The sequence below is a fragment of the Lissotriton vulgaris genome, chromosome 8 (assembly GCF_964263255.1).
Source record: "Lissotriton vulgaris chromosome 8, aLisVul1.2, whole genome shotgun sequence".
NCBI lineage: Eukaryota > Metazoa > Chordata > Amphibia > Caudata > Salamandridae > Lissotriton > Lissotriton vulgaris.
Window position 1 is genome coordinate 1,579,037,784 of NC_141696.1, and position 15,868 is coordinate 1,579,053,651.

Here is a 15,868-nt window from a genome sequence, read left to right on the forward strand (position 1 = left end):
TACCATGGGTTATGTTATTTATCAGGTACAATAAATAGCACCTATTAAAAGTTTCTGGGGAACAACATACAGATTTTAGTGTTTCATGCACCACAATCTACACAATACAGGAAATACTGTATGCTTTTCCCATGTTAAATTTCGGCAAGTCAAACCTACTTCTCCAGTTTCACAGTTTGCAGCTCTGGCCACAACACCACACCCTCTCCGTTTTCCCACTGCTGGGGTTGCGTTTAATGACTCAGAGGAGCCTAGGATAGGTTTCTATCAAAGGAAGCAATTGTATCTAAGCACCCAAGTACTCCGTTTCATGAAGAGAATATGCTTTCTAGAAAATTCAAGGACACAGAATCCGCTATCCTGAGTAGGCAACCTCTTCCCTACGTGTCATCACACGCAATGTGTCCAGTCCTAAGCTTTTAACCCACAAATTATTGGAATTATATGTGTAAGTCTAAATATAAATAAAATAAATATTTCATTAAAAAATCAAGACTAAAACAACACCCCAGAAAACCCAGGAATGGAAAGTTTCCACGAAGACAAGTCAAGTCAAGTCAGAGAATTTATATAGCGCACTACATACCCAGAGGGTCTCAAGGCGCTTAAGGAGGGGTAGGGAATCACTTGTCAAATATCCACGTTTTAAGTTGCTTTCTGAATGCTAGGTGGTTCTGGGTAAGGCGAAGGTAGGTGGGAAGTGAGTTCCAGGTTTTAGCTGCCAGGTAGGAGAAGGATCTACCTCCCATGGTGGTCTTGTTGATGCGAGGAACATTGGCAAGGGCTTGGTTGGAAGATCGAAGCTGGCGGGAGGGGGCGTAGAAGGACAGTCGTGTGTTGAGGCATTCTGGTCCGATTTCGTAGAGTGCTTTGTGTGAGTGGGTAAGGAGCCGGAAAGTGATTCTCTTATTGACGGGAAGCCAGTGGAGGTTTTTCAGGTGACCAGAGATATGTTCTTTACGCGGGATGTCTAATATGAGCCTGGCTGAGGCGTTTTGGATTCGTTGGAGTTTTTTCTGGAGTTTAGCGGTAGTCCCGGCGTAGAGGGTGTTTCCATAGTCCAGTCTGCTCGTGACCAGAGCGTGGGTGACCGTTTTCCTAGTTTCGGTGGGGATCCAGCGAAATGTTTTTTGAGCATGCGAAGAATGTTGAAGCAGGATGAGGAGACGGCATTGACTTGTCTGTTCATTGAAAGTGAGGAATCCAGGATGACGCCCAGGTTCCGTGCATGTTCTGTCGGGATGGGTGCTTTTCCAAGGGCTTCTGGCCACCAAGAGTCGTCCCATGCGGAGGGGGAGGTACCTAAGATGAGGACTTCTGTTTTATCTGAGTTCAGTTTCAGACGGCTGTGTTTCATCCATTCGGCTACTTCTTTCATTCCTTCGTGTAGGTTCGTTTTGGCGGTGCTAGGGTCATTGGTGAGTGATAGGATCAGTTGAGTGTCATCCGCGTAGGAGATGATGTTGAGGTTGTGTTGGCGGGCGATGGCCGCGAGGGGGCTCATGTATACGTTGAAAAGGGTGGGGCTGAGTGAGGATCCTTGTGGTACGCCGCAGATGACTTCAGTGGCCACTGACTTGAATGGTGGAAGGCGGACTCTCTGGGTTCTTCCGGTGAGGAACGAGGTGATCCATTCCAGTGCTTTTCCTTGGATTCCGATGTTTCTGAGGCGCTGTAGAAGGGTGCTATGGCAGACTGTGTCGAAGGCTGCGGAGAGGTCGAGGAGGATGAGGGCGACTGTGTCTCCATTGTCCAGTAGAGTTCGAATGTCGTCTGTTGCTGCGATGAGGGCGGTCTCAGTGCTGTGTTTTGCTCGGAAGCCGGACTGTGAGGAGTCGAGGGATTTGTTGGCTTCGAGGAAGGCGGCGAGCTGGTTGTTGACAGCTTTCTCGATGACTTTGGCCGGGAATGGAAGGAGCGAGATGGGGCGGTAATTTTTGAGTTCGGTGGGGTCTGCTGTAGGTTTCTTCAGAAGGGCGCTGAGTTCAGCGTGTTTCCAGCTTTCCGGGAAGGTGGCGGATTTGAAGGAGCAGTTGATGACGTCTCGGAGGTGCGGTGCTATGATGGAGTCTGCTTTGTTGAAGATGTGGTGAGGGCATGGGTCTGTGGGGGATCCTGAGTAGATGGAGTTCATCAGGCGGATGGTGTCCTCAGTGGAGATTGGGTTCCAGTCATTAAGGATGTTCGAGGGGGGTGGAGGTTCAGTAGATGGTTGGGTGGGTTGGTCTTCGGGTTGGTTGTCGAAGCTGTTGTGGATGTCTGCAATTTTGTTGTGGAAGAATGAGGCTAGGGAGTCGCAGAGTGCTTGAGAGGGGGTGATGTCGTTAGAGTTGGCCGAGGGATTGGTAAATTCCTTGACGATGTTGAAAAGTTCCTTGCTGTTGTGGGCGTTGTTATCTAGTTGTTCCTTGAAGGCGGTTTTCTTGGCTTTTCGGATCAGTTGGTGGTGTATGCGGGTGGCGTTTTTGAAGGCGTCCTTGGTGCTGGTGGTTGGGTCTTTTTTCCAGGCCTTCTCAAGGGAGCGGCAGAGTTTCTTGGAGTTCTTAAGATCATCGTTGAACCAGGAGGCCTTCTTGCTGCCAAGTTTGCTTTGTCGTTTTTTCAGTGGTGCTAGGATGTCGGCGCTGTTGGAAAGCCAAAGGGTGAGGTTGGTGGCGGCTTGGTCGGGGTTTGAGGAGTGGGCTGGGGGGTTTCGAAGAAGCGATGAGGAGATCTGGTCGATGGTGATTTTGTTCCAGTTTCTTTGCAGAGTTGGTTGGGGTTGGTTGTTGGGTTTGGGCTTGTTGTAGGTAAAGTGAACGCAGCTGTGGTCAGTCCAGAGGAGAGCCGCAGTGTGGCTGAAGGAGACATGATTGCTGGATGTGAAGATAGGGTCGAGAGTGTGACCTGCGATGTGGGTGGGGGAAGTGACCAGTTGTTTAAGTCCGAGGTTGGCGAGGTTGTCCAGAAGGGTGGTGGAGTTGCGGTCGTTGTTCTTTTCAAGGTGAAAGTTGAGGTCTCCCAGAAGGATGTAATCTTTGGAGGGGAGGGCGTGTGGGGTAATGAAGTCTGTGATGTCCTCACTAAATTGTGCGCGGGGTCCTGGTGGCCTGTAAAGGAGGGTGCCTCTGAGTGTGGTCTTGGGGTCGATGTGGATCTGGAAGTGAAGGTGTTCAGAGTTGGCGAGATTGATGTCAGAGCTGGTTGAGATGTGGATGGATTTCTTATGGACGATAGCGATTCCTCCTCCTGTGTGGCCGGTACGGTCCTTGCGTATGATCTTATAATCTTCTGGGATGGCAATGGTGATGTCTGGGGCGGAGGAGGCGTTCATCCATGTTTCTGTAAGGAAGGCGACGTCCGGAGAGATGGTGTCTAGTAGGTTCCATAGGTCAATGGCGTGCCTGTGGACCGATCGGGTGTTGAGCAAGATGCATTGTAGGTGGTTGGCGTCGGGAATCTGAGGTGTGATCGTAGCGGAGATGTTGACGGTGCCGATGAATCTGCAGGAGTAACATGAGGAAGGACCATGGGTGTGTCCAGGAGCGGCTTGGACGCAGTTGGGGGGACGGCCGGGGTTAAGGGCTAGGAGGGTGGAGGCATCGTAGGTAATGCGGGAGGGCTGGGCAATGCGAGGGCCAGGGGGTCTGGTGCTGGGCGCGGTCCAGGCGCGGACGGGCTTACCTTTGGCGCACCTTCGGCGCGGCCGTAGCGCGTGGACGCTGCACGTTGGGACATCTGACATAAATGGAGAGTGGAGGGGGGCGGAGCGTGGGCGGGTCAGCTGGGAGGCGGTAGCGGGGAGGGTAGGCGGGGCAAAGGAAGGCAAAACAAGCACGATAAAATGGATCCTGGGAAAGTGAAACTGGGGCTGAGGAAGATGCTTTTCACAGCAAAGCATACAAAGCAGCACGAATGTAAAGTGCAAATGGCGGCGGTAGCGTCGATAATTCAATGTTTAAAGCAGCACACAATGCACAAAGCTTAAGGCGGCAGCAGACTCAATTAAGCTAAAGTAGCGCTTCAAGGCAGATTAAAATTGTAATGCGAGGTTAGGCGCTGTAATGCGCTATGTTCAATGTCAGCCTACGATTCCACAAAGACAATCAGCCAGCTCTTGGGGGCAGGGAGCGAGGTGGGAGCAACCGCTTTCACAGAGGTCCAGACGGTCACAGCTGCAGGAAGGAGGGGAGCGCTTAGTGTTCGTGGGTGGGCGGGTCAGCTGGGAGGCGGTAGCGGGGAGGGTAGGCGGGGCAAAGGAAGGCAAAACAAGCACGATAAAATGGATCCTGGGAAAGTGAAACTGGGGCTGAGGAAGATGCTTTTCACAGCAAAGCATACAAAGCAGCACGAATGTAAAGTGCAAATGGCGGCGGTAGCGTCGATAATTCAATGTTTAAAGCAGCACACAATGCACAAAGCTTAAGGCGGCAGCAGACTCAATTAAGCTAAAGTAGCGCTTCAAGGCAGATTAAAATTGTAATGCGAGGTTAGGCGCTGTAATGCGCTATGTTCAATGTCAGCCTACGATACCACAAAGACACACATACATACCACAAAGATACCATACATACCACAAAGATACACATACATACTACAAAGATACCATACATACCACAAAGATACACATACATACCACAAAGACACAGGCAGAGGTGGCCTCCACAAACCTGCGGGACATATATGGCCTATGAATAACAGTCTAAATCCCCCTCCAGAATAACCACTTCTCCATACTAAATGGGCAAAGCGTCGCGGAGAACCATTTATATGCCATATTTTAATTTTACATATGTAAGAGTTCGCTAAATTTACAATTAATCTACATGCAGGGCCAGTGGAATTATGTAATTCTGTGGCTGCAGCGTTTGCCATTTTTTTTAAAAGTAAAACAATATAAAATGTAAGCACACACTCTATATCAAAATATACAATTATGTTCTGTGGTAATCTCTCATATTATACAACCATAAAATACAGTTTTTCCAAATTGATAGATTTCCATTAGCTAAGCTTGGGCACACAGAGAATATATCAAATAGTAAAGAAAAAGCCATACTGCCATCATTTTTTTTGATAACACACTTTATTCATTTCATTGTGAAACACAGTAACATAAAGTGCCTTGTACCATATATCTTCGTTGCCAACATAAGATAAAGCAAAATCGAATCCCCCCCCAAACTAGAAAGACCAAGTCAGCTGCTCCGACACAGTCGTTATCCTTATAGACGACAATAATCCCACCACTTCTGCCACCTTCCAATAAATTTCCTAGGACATCCCCATGCCACATATATCGTTTCTTCAATTTTACCACACCAGTCTATGCCTCTCCTTCATGCCTCGATAGGAGGTGCCGATGCAGCAGTCCAATGACGGGCAATGTCTCTCTTTGCTATCAATGCAGAGTTCCACCAGCGTTCTGTCCCCTGTGGGTCCACTCAGATCCTGCAAAATACTCAAAATGACTAACTGGGTTGCGGTTTGATATGATCCCCAACCACAGCACAAAGGTTAGAGAACAGCCTCCCGTTAAGAAGGAATGATAGGGCATGTCCATATTACATGTAATAGATCCCCCGCAGAGGCCAGCTTTCCACATCCGCAAAGGTGTCCTATATGCTTGGTGCAAATATTTAAATTGTACCTTACGAAGACTGGCTGAGATTGCCAGTGTACAGGGAGCAATACATGCGTCACGTTAGTCAGCCTCCAACCCAGGTCTCCAATTTAACTCGCAGCGTATCTAATGTTGTTGGGTAATGTATTACTCGGGATTGATAAATCTGTGATACCCCTCCAATACCTAAGTGAATCATAAGAAGCCTACACTCCAAGGGGCTTCATTCGAGAACGTCAGTGAGTGCATCTTGGTATGGGGAAAGGGAAAGGCGGAGCTGCAGATACCGAAAAAACTGAGAAGAAGACATATTAAATTCTGACGTCGACTCCTGAAAAGACTTCAATGCCCCACCCTTCCAAACGTCTCCAATTCGGGGGAGAGCCCTATAATGTCCCATCCCCTGAATCCCGCAACAGAGGCCACCTGAGCTAACCAATCCTGTGATTCTGGGCAAATCACTGAATCTCCCTGTGCCTAATGAAAAAAATGAATGTGTTCTCATGTAACACAACTGGTGCTTGTGTAAAGCGCTCTTATACCCGATACCTTCGGGTCAAGTTTGCGCTATATAAAACTCTGTTTAAAAAAAAAACACATGTCCTCCCGCAGCAGAGTTTCCAGAGTGAGCCTACAGTCCCACCCAATCCATCGGAGCGCCGCCCTCCATGTAAGGAACTCTACCCGGGTGATCTCTGGCAACTGTGTGGGGTTAGGGGAACCATATAGAATACCCATTACTTTGTCAAGACCCAACAGGGCCAACTCGCCTCTATGCAGGGATCGTCCCACCCCCCCATACAACCGGTAATACAGAGGGAGAAGTTTTGTAATCCTATAATAGAGCTTACCCCCCATCGTAAGACACCCGGGTGCATTACCCCAAGCAACTTAAGGGCCGCCCGCCCTGATGAATCTGCACCCAATGTCCTGTATATCATCAAACCATGACCGAGGCAGGAATAAGGGATAATTTTATTGGACATACAATAGTTTCGGGACAACCATCATTTTAAAAAGGGCAACTAGAACGGTTGTGGTATCAATCACCACTCTGTATAGTTCTCAAATCGTGTTCAGAGTTCTTCGTAAAATACACCACACTTGGTAAAACTTTGCGAAAGACTGAGAACGCAGTTTGAAACTCTGTGCAGACTCTCTTTGAAGCGCAATTTTGCCTTTGCGCATGACAAGCCCAATTAGATTTAGAATACCTAATTTGAGGATAACAGAAAGTGACTAGACGTATCATTTGGAGTACCTACTTGCAAGCAGTTGACTGTTCGTGTTTTGCCCCAAAGAAGTCCCAAGGTTTCGGGATGAAACACAATGGCTGTGTCTGTAGTCGTAATTTTAAATTTGAAGCAAAGAAATCAAGAATGATCTTCATCAAAATAGATTTGCGTTGTGATGTCTAGTCCCATTGATACAAAATTGATGTAACTTTGCTGATGTGCTTCTCACTTGAGATTTCATGCTCTAAATCTAAGTCTTTACTAGACTCTCCTTCTTTCTACATGGATCTATAGTAGTGCTTCTCCATCCTGTATTTTTCTTATTTTAAAAAGGGCGACACGACCCATGATATTAAGGGGAAGGTTAGGCCACTGCTTCAAATCTTCATGGACCTTGCGAGCCACGAGGTCCAAGTTGAGACTGTGCATGAGGCATCCATAGAAAAGTACATTCCCAGGTAAGGAAAGCTGAGCCGACGAACCGGAATATGAGACTGCCATGACACAGTACTGTGGTCACCTTACAGAGAGATCAACAGAGACTTGGGCCAATTGGCACGCTGCCCCAACGCCATGCCGAAAAGTCATAAAATATGAAGAACCCTGGGTCCAGTTGTTAAAACTTAGGCTGCAGCATCAACATTATCGGCGCCATCTTGCCCCTTTTCGAGCCCATTCGTGCGCGTAAGCGGCAGCCATTTTGAGTACCATGGCCTCTCTGCCCATCGTTGATAGCCAGCGCGTCTCTCTCTCTCTCTCTCCTGACCTCGCAAAGCATCCCCCACACACTGACAGCCCCCGCTCTCACATGCCTTGGGTCATAAACCCCTCTTCAGCGCAGCTCTGCCTCGGAACCCCATCCTGTTCCCAGCGCGACACCTCCCTCCAATTCCTTTCATGGTCCCGGATCCTTTGATAAAACTCCCCTTTTCCTTTGTGCCCGTTTGTCTTACTCGTTCCCAGGCCGCCACCTGGCCCTGCGGATACTGTTTATTGCCCCCCCCCCCTGTACAGTAGGAAGCTTCCCCCATCAAAGGATCCATGAGTTGATCAAAGCCCCCACCCCATGAGATCCAATCGACCACATACATTCCGTGAATCGGCGGAATGTCCAGCTGCGCGATAATCATCACCTGTTGTGATCGGGGTGGGGACTTCAACTGTAAATGTGTGTGGGAACGGGCCTGAAGCGGGGACTCCGAGGATGTCTTTCCGTACATCAAAGTAATGACAGAGATGTGTTTAACCTAATAAAACAATAAACTTGTGTATAAGAGGCCAGGCCTCAGAGATGCGGTTAGAGCACCTCGAGAAGATACCCTGTTGTCTGATTTGACGTGTTCTGCTCCGTCGGAATAAAACTTCTGTTTCCTGCCTTCCAGTCTCCAGCGCCTGCCTCTTTGTTTGGTAACTTGAGTGGGTATAGAGGCGGTTAACGCCGGGAAACTCTGAAAAAGGTCATCAGCCCTACCTTTTTCCACAATTGGCGTCCCAAACGTGGGGCCCATCAGCGACTCGTGGATCCAGTGGGAGAGGTCCCGACGACAGAGTGAACAACTGCAACGATCGGGAGAGCTCCTGTCCAATAGACCCTCGTCTGACAGCCGATCATCCGAACTTCACTGGTTCCGAACAGACCTCTCTCGAGTGATCTACGGTCCTGACTGGGAACCATCAGGAGTGCCGCAACGGTCACGAAGAATAGAGGACGGTCGGGCGCTGGATTCGGAAGACAAGAAACTGTCCAATGCTGTCCGGGTAAGGTCGTGTAAACACGACGAACTGCGAATTGTTTTGATTGTTTGGAAAATACTAGTATTACTCTTTTGTTGATTTGTTTTGGAGATTCACTGTCTGCAAACGGAGAAACAACAGGCTCTCTCTTTGCAAGCAGTGAAGGATAGGTAACGCAGACTTTTGTCCCCATTGTAATCCGTCGTGCCTATCTTTTCTCCCCCACTGATTGATTGTTTGACCCGAACTGTTGTTCGCGGATTGTTTTCTGGAGATTCTCTGTCTGCAAACAGGAAAGAACAGGTTCTCTCTTTGCAGGTAGTGAAAGGGTAGGTAACGCAGACCTTTGTCCCCGTTGTAACCCGTCGTGCCTACTTATTCTCCCCATTGATTGTTTGATTGACCGAACATTGACTGTTCGATATTGGTTCTTTTGAGGTATTCACCGCCTGCAAACAACGAAGAATAGAAATATTCTGTCTAGTCTTTGCACGCAGTGATAAGATAGGTAGTGCAGACTTTTGTCCCTATTGTAATCCGTCATGCCTGTCTTCTCCCCACTGATTGGTAGCCTGTTTAGCCCGGACCGCTTATTAGAGATGAACCATCCGGCTCCACTGGAAGGCACCCCTAATAAGGACATGTTCATGAAGCATGGATTGGCCGCTATAGCGTATAGCAAGCTGTGGCATAAATATACGAAAAAGGATCGAGAAAGTCAGTGGCCACTGATAGGGTCCTTTGATGAGGATAAAATAAGCGCGCTAGAAACAGCCCTTGGGAAACACAAGACAACGCCCAATATGCTTGATAGTCTTGGCATGTGGCGCAAAGAAACCGAACAGCGTAAAAAGAGAAATGAGAGTAGGTTGGGAAAAGAGCTGCGAAAGGCAGCCCACCTAGCTGCTAAGAAACTAGAAGAAGAGATTAAGGAAAGAGAGGAAGCCAAACAGAAACCAGAGGTAGAAACATCAAACCAGTGTCCGGTTAGAACGCCCTCTACGCTCTATCCTGAATTGCCCTTGAAACAACGGGCCAACGATGTTCTTTTGTTAGGTCCTCCGATCATCTACATGCCCCCTCCATACGCCCCTACCCAACCCTTAGCACAGCACCCGCTACCCCCAAGCACAAACGAGAGTAGCGCCACAGCTTCGGCCCCCATGGCCTCTGTGCCGGCCGAACTCCTTGTATTAGATACTACACAAACGACAACGTTAGGCGACCCTGAGACCCGAAAGGCTGGTTCCGCAAGAACAAACAGATTAAGCAAGGATGAGCGAGCAGGGATTGACAAGATAGCGAGGACATTGGTAGAAAGAAAGGAAGGTGAAGAGTACATCACGGATATGTTCAACTCGTAAGCAGGGAGTCACAGACGACATTTTACCGCACGACTGTGTTACCATGTCTTGAACGCATACGAGGACCGATATCGAGACAAAGGTCCCGAGAGCCTAACGACTCTGTACAGGAAGGTCGATATCGGGGATGAGGGCGAGTGTGATGTGACGGACCTCCTTACGCGTACGCTTGAGGTTTTCCGCCACCTCACTGAACAAGAATCGGAAGCTAAACCCACGACATCCGTAGCAAACGAACCACAAACTGAGCGATCTAACGCCATGATGCCGATACGAGAGGCTGCTCCTTACTGGGTTCCTCCACGAGGTGAAGGAACTAACGACGATGTAAACCACAAAGATGCAAGAGGGAGGGTAATGTACAACTGGGTCTACCAGCCATGGGATCGGCAAGATATTCTGACGTTCCGGAAATCTCTGCCTGATCTACGTAAAAACCCCACTGCCTTCTATACTGAATTAGGTACAGCCCTAGGTTCAACCATTATGACCCTGGCTGACATCGACTTGTTTTTCGGCTTATGTCTACCAGCTGATGTGTGGAAGCAAATCCGGAAAGTCGACCACCATGAGCTGTTTGGACATACCTGGTCACAACTCGATGGCATAGATAGGCAACGAGAACCTGGACAGAAGCCTTTGAAATCCACTTTAGATCTCCCAGATAAAATCGTACAGAAATTAAAAACCCTTATTCCAGAAAAGAAAGTGGACTGGTCGATAGTAACGGCCTGTCGTCAGAAACCACAGGAGAATGTATCGGACTACTTCTCCCGGTTTGAAACGGTGTTCTCCGATTACAGCGGCCAGGACATGACCACTGCAACCGGACACCATCTGTTTGTCCAGAATTATGTTAAGGGTTTGTCACCAGAGGTCTCCCAGAAACTGCAGGCCAGCGAGAGTAGTTGGGCAGCCTCCAAACCTGCGGCTATCCTTCAGATGGCCCAATATTATGAACACCAGAAAAATGAAAACGATAGAGCAACAGAGAAAAAGAAGAAAGACTTGAAAGAGAGGGTGATGATTGCACAACTGCAAGGGGTGACTATAGGACGAGACCAATACAGAGGAAACTATCAGACGAATGTCCCTAAGACCGCACCTCCCAAAGACCGCACTTCGACTCCCCACATTGGACGTACAGACATTAGAGAGGACCAGTGTGCTTTCTGTAAAGGATCCGGCCATTGGAAATCCCAGTGTCCGGTTCTTTTGGAAATTATCAGAAATAGGGACCCCAAGGACGTAGCAAGCGGACCGAGAAATAGGGGACAGCAACGAGGGCCCGCAAATGACACGACTAACGATAGATTAAGCAGACCAAATACATTTGACCGACCCAGACAGAACCAGTGCCAGCAATCTGACTACGATGACACCCACGACTTTGCATAGGACTGCCAAGGGCAAGGGAGGGATCCAGTCGAGCTCTATGTTGACCAGCAAGGCCCTTATGTCACTGCTAAGGTCCTGGGTACAAAGTCTCCATTTCTGGTAGACACTGGCGCAACACGTAGTGCGTTATCTAAACGACTGATTCCAAGGGCACCCTTGTCTGGCTCACTTATAACATCGACAGGTTTCGATGGAACGCCCTCCACTAACCCTTTGTCCGCTCCGATCCTCTTCGACTTAGAAAACAACACCACTGACACCACGTTTTTGCTTTCCTCCAATAGCCCTGACGCCATTATGGGACTTGACTTACTGAAACACTTCCGAGCGACCATTAGATGTTCCCAAGACGGAGTTCGAGTTTTCCTATACGTCAACCCCATTCTGCTTAGACATTGCCCTTCCCGACGCATGTTTTCCATCACTGACGCTGACACATCCCTGCTTGACACTCTGCCTCCGTATCTGTGGGCCAAGACAGATTCGGACGTAGGGCGCATGATGATTGACCCAGTGCACATTACTGTCCGACCGGACGCGATACTCCCAAAACCTCCACAATATCGGATATCGCCCGAGGGCGAGAAGGCATTGGTAAAGATTATTCAGTCACTGATAAACGCAGGAGTGGTAGAGGAAGTGGTTAGCAACGTTTGCAACAGCCCTATCTTGCCCATCATCAAGAAACAAGGAGAGGGAGATGAGAAAGCATACCGCTTTATCATTGACCTTCGAGAGATCAACAAAGTGGTTGTACCCCAGTACCCCGTGGTCTCAGACATCACCACCATCCGGACTTTGATCCCTTCTACTGCCACCACCTTCACTGTCATTGACCCCAAAAATGCATTTTTCTCTATCCCCATCCACCCAGACAGCCGACATCTCTTCGGCTTCACCCTAAAAGCCCGCTCATATAGGTTCTGCCGAGCACCCCAAGGCTACACGGAAAGCCCCAGCATCTACAGCCAGGCCCTCAAGAGACAGCTGGATCAAGTCCAGTTACCCGATGGAGTGGTGTTAGTACAATACGTCGATGACATCCTTTTGGCAGCTGACACCACTCCACTAGCAGTCACAGCCACCATTCAACTCCTGCACTTCCTTGCGGAAAATGGCCACAAGGTTTCCAAAAAGAAGTTGCAATTCTGCCAGCCCCAGGTCACTTACTTAGGCCACCTCCTGTCCAAAGACGGAAGGAAACTCACTCACGACCGGATCCAAACCATTCTTGACACCCCTGTCCCTAAGACTCAGAAACAGGTTCGCTCCCTATTAGGCCTCACCTCCTTCTGTCGACAGTGGTTACCAAACTTCAGTCTCATTGTAAAACCATTGCTTTCTCTGCTAGCCAAAGATGTCCCTTCCCCCCTCCCTTGGACCACTGAATGCCAATCCTCCTTCACGGAATTACGAGATGCCCTTTGTTCGGCCCCTGTCCTAGGTACCCCTGATTACACTAAGCCCTTCTCCCTTTACACTCACAAAAGGGAGGGGTGCGCTTTATCTGTCCTGACCCAGTCCATTGGCCCAAAGCAACGACCGTGCGCTTACTTCTCTGCCACTCTTGACCCTGTAGCCAGAGCCTTACCTGCCTGCCTTCGAGCTGTAGCTGCCACTGCTATCTCTATCCGACAGAGTGAGGGGATCGTACTCTCGAATTCCCTCACGGTACTAGTACCCCATGCAGTTGATACCCTCCTGAACCAGACCAAGACACAACACCTGACGAGTGCACGACTGACTGGATACGAACTGACTCTGCTTGCACCCCATATCACCCTGAAAAGATGCACCACCCTGAACCCAGCAACTCTGTTACCCCTACCAGAGAATGATCCCGATGCGCCCCCTGTACATGACTGTGTGACCCTCACGGACGAACAGACTAGAAGTAGAATTGACCTCAGAGACACGGCTTTTCCTGACCCCGACGGAGAGCTGTGGGTGGACGGCTCTTGCATCAAACTCCCCGATGGAACCACTTCAGCTGCCTATGCAGTCACCACGGCTCGAGCTGTAGTCGAGACAGCCCGCATCACGCAACGATCTGCTCAGGCAGCGGAACTGATTGCCCTAACACGAGCCTGCATCCTAGCAGCAGGAACGACAGCGAACATGTACACCGACAGCCAGTACGCCTTCGGGGTGGTTCACAATTTTGGGCTCCTTTGGAAGGAAAGGGGATTCTTGACCTCACACGGCACTCCCATCTTACATGGAGATTTAGTCTCCGCCTTGATCGAAGCTGTCCTTCTCCCCAAAAGACTTGCGGTCATCAAATGCCAGGCACACAAGAAGGTGACAGATATTATTGGACAGGGAAATGCACTAGCCGACATCACTGCTCGAACGACAGCTGAAAATAGGACGACAACACGTATGTACGTGACCAAGTCACAAGCAGAAAAATGGACCGACGCTAGGGACACTATTAGAGACATTCAAATGGCTAGCACACAACACGAATTGACTGAATGGGCACGGGTGGGATTAAAAGACGACGAAGGCTGCTGGCGGACAAAAGACACAAACAAATGGTTGCTACCTGACTCATACCTGATTCCCATACTGACTATGGCACACTCCCCTGCTCACATAGGATCAGCCCCCATGATTGAACTTGTCTCCAGAGTTTGGCACAATGATAAAATCACAGACTCCGCCAAACGTCTGGTCCAACAATGCTTGATATGCCTGCAACACAACCCCGGGAAAGGAACTGTGGTACCCCGGGGAGGGTTTGGGGTCCCAAATCACCCATTTGAAGTCCTGCAGATGGACTACATCCAGCTAGACAGATGCCAAGGCCTGAAATATGTACTTGTTGTGGTGTGTGCATTTAGCAAGTGGATGGAGGCATATCCAACCCGTGACAACACTGCTATGGCCACTGCAAAAGTACTGTTAAAAGAATTCTTCCCTCGCTACGGCCTTTGTCGAATTTTATGGAGCGACAATGGCCCCCACTTCATAGCCGAAGTCATCCAGCTCATCTTAAAGGGGCTGGGTATCAAGCAGAAGTTCCACGCAGTCTTCCACCCCCAGTCTGCTGGACTTGTCGAACGACACAATGCCACATTAAAACTAAAATTGGCCAAGATAGTGGCTACCACAGGACTGAAATGGCCAGACGCTCTTCCCCTGGCATTGCTATCGATGCGTTCCACCCCCACCAAACACCACTTGACACCTTACGAGGTCGTTTTCGGCCGACCCATGAGCGTCTGGTCTGCACCAAAACCGACTTCCATTCATGACGTCCCGGACGTCCTAATGTCTGATTATTTGTATAAGTTGACTGAAACTCTGTCTGTCATTCATCAGCAGGCCATCCCCGATGCTTCCAGGGGTCCGGGCCACGACATCCAACCGGGGGATTATGTACTAATCCGAAATTTTCAACGGGCGAAGAGTTTGGAACCCCGGTGGACGGGCCCCTGGCAAGTACTGATCACCACCCGGACGGCTCTTCGAGTGGAGGGGAAACGGCACTGGCTGCACGCGCACCACTGCAAAAAGGTCTCCTCGACCTTGGCCACAACAGAAAGCATCGACAACCAGGAAGAGCTCCTGAACAAGGACCGACCATCACTGAACTGCTATCCTGATACCGAGGCACTTGAACTTGCAAAATTCTCTGATCCCACTGTGCCATCCAGAGAAGGGTATTTCCTGCGTCGAAAGGAGGGAGCTTCGGCTAAGTAGACCACGGACTAAGTTAAATCTCAGAACGGTGACCTAAACACCACCAAGGGTCACCCGGAGAGAAGCTAAACGAAGTCTGTGGTTCTGCCCGATACCGAGCACCTTGAAGATGATGGAAGCGCCAGATAAGAAGATGATGGAAGCGCCAAATAAGAAGATGATGGAAGCAACTGGAAATACCCACTACAGAAACCCAAAAACAGACAGACTCCACAGCTCAAAGACAATTGCACTTTTCATCGCAATCCTTTTCTGCTTTCTCCTCATGACCACACTCTGGATTGTGGAAGAAAATGCACCTGCTCATGAAACATTCCTGACCACCGCTCAGCCTACCACCATGAAGGAACATTATCTGATTTCGCTCTCTCCTCAACTCAGAGAGAGGCGAAAGGAGTTTTGGAATAACTCCTTTGTACAGCTGCTGCACCAGCACAATCTTGCCACCAATGCCACCAACTGTTGGATCTGTGGGTTGCTACCCCACGCCACTGGACATTCAATACCTTTCATCCCTTCGCCCTTCTCAATTCACGGTTCCTGCCTTGCTTGGCTGATCCTCCTGCAAGAAAGCTATAAGGACAATGCCACCTCCATCAAAACCAAAACGCATTTCTTTCATGAGGTCTGGCGAAACAAAACCAAGACTCACTTCTGCCCGCAGACCTCCAACGACTCTATCCACATGGACATCCCTGCTAAAGAACGAATTGAAATGCAGGTGTTCAACAATTCAACCAGACCCACCTTCTCCTACCTACGGAAACGAACGGCTGCCACCCTGACTGTGGCTCTATCTGTCATCAACGTCACAGGCCTCATGTGCA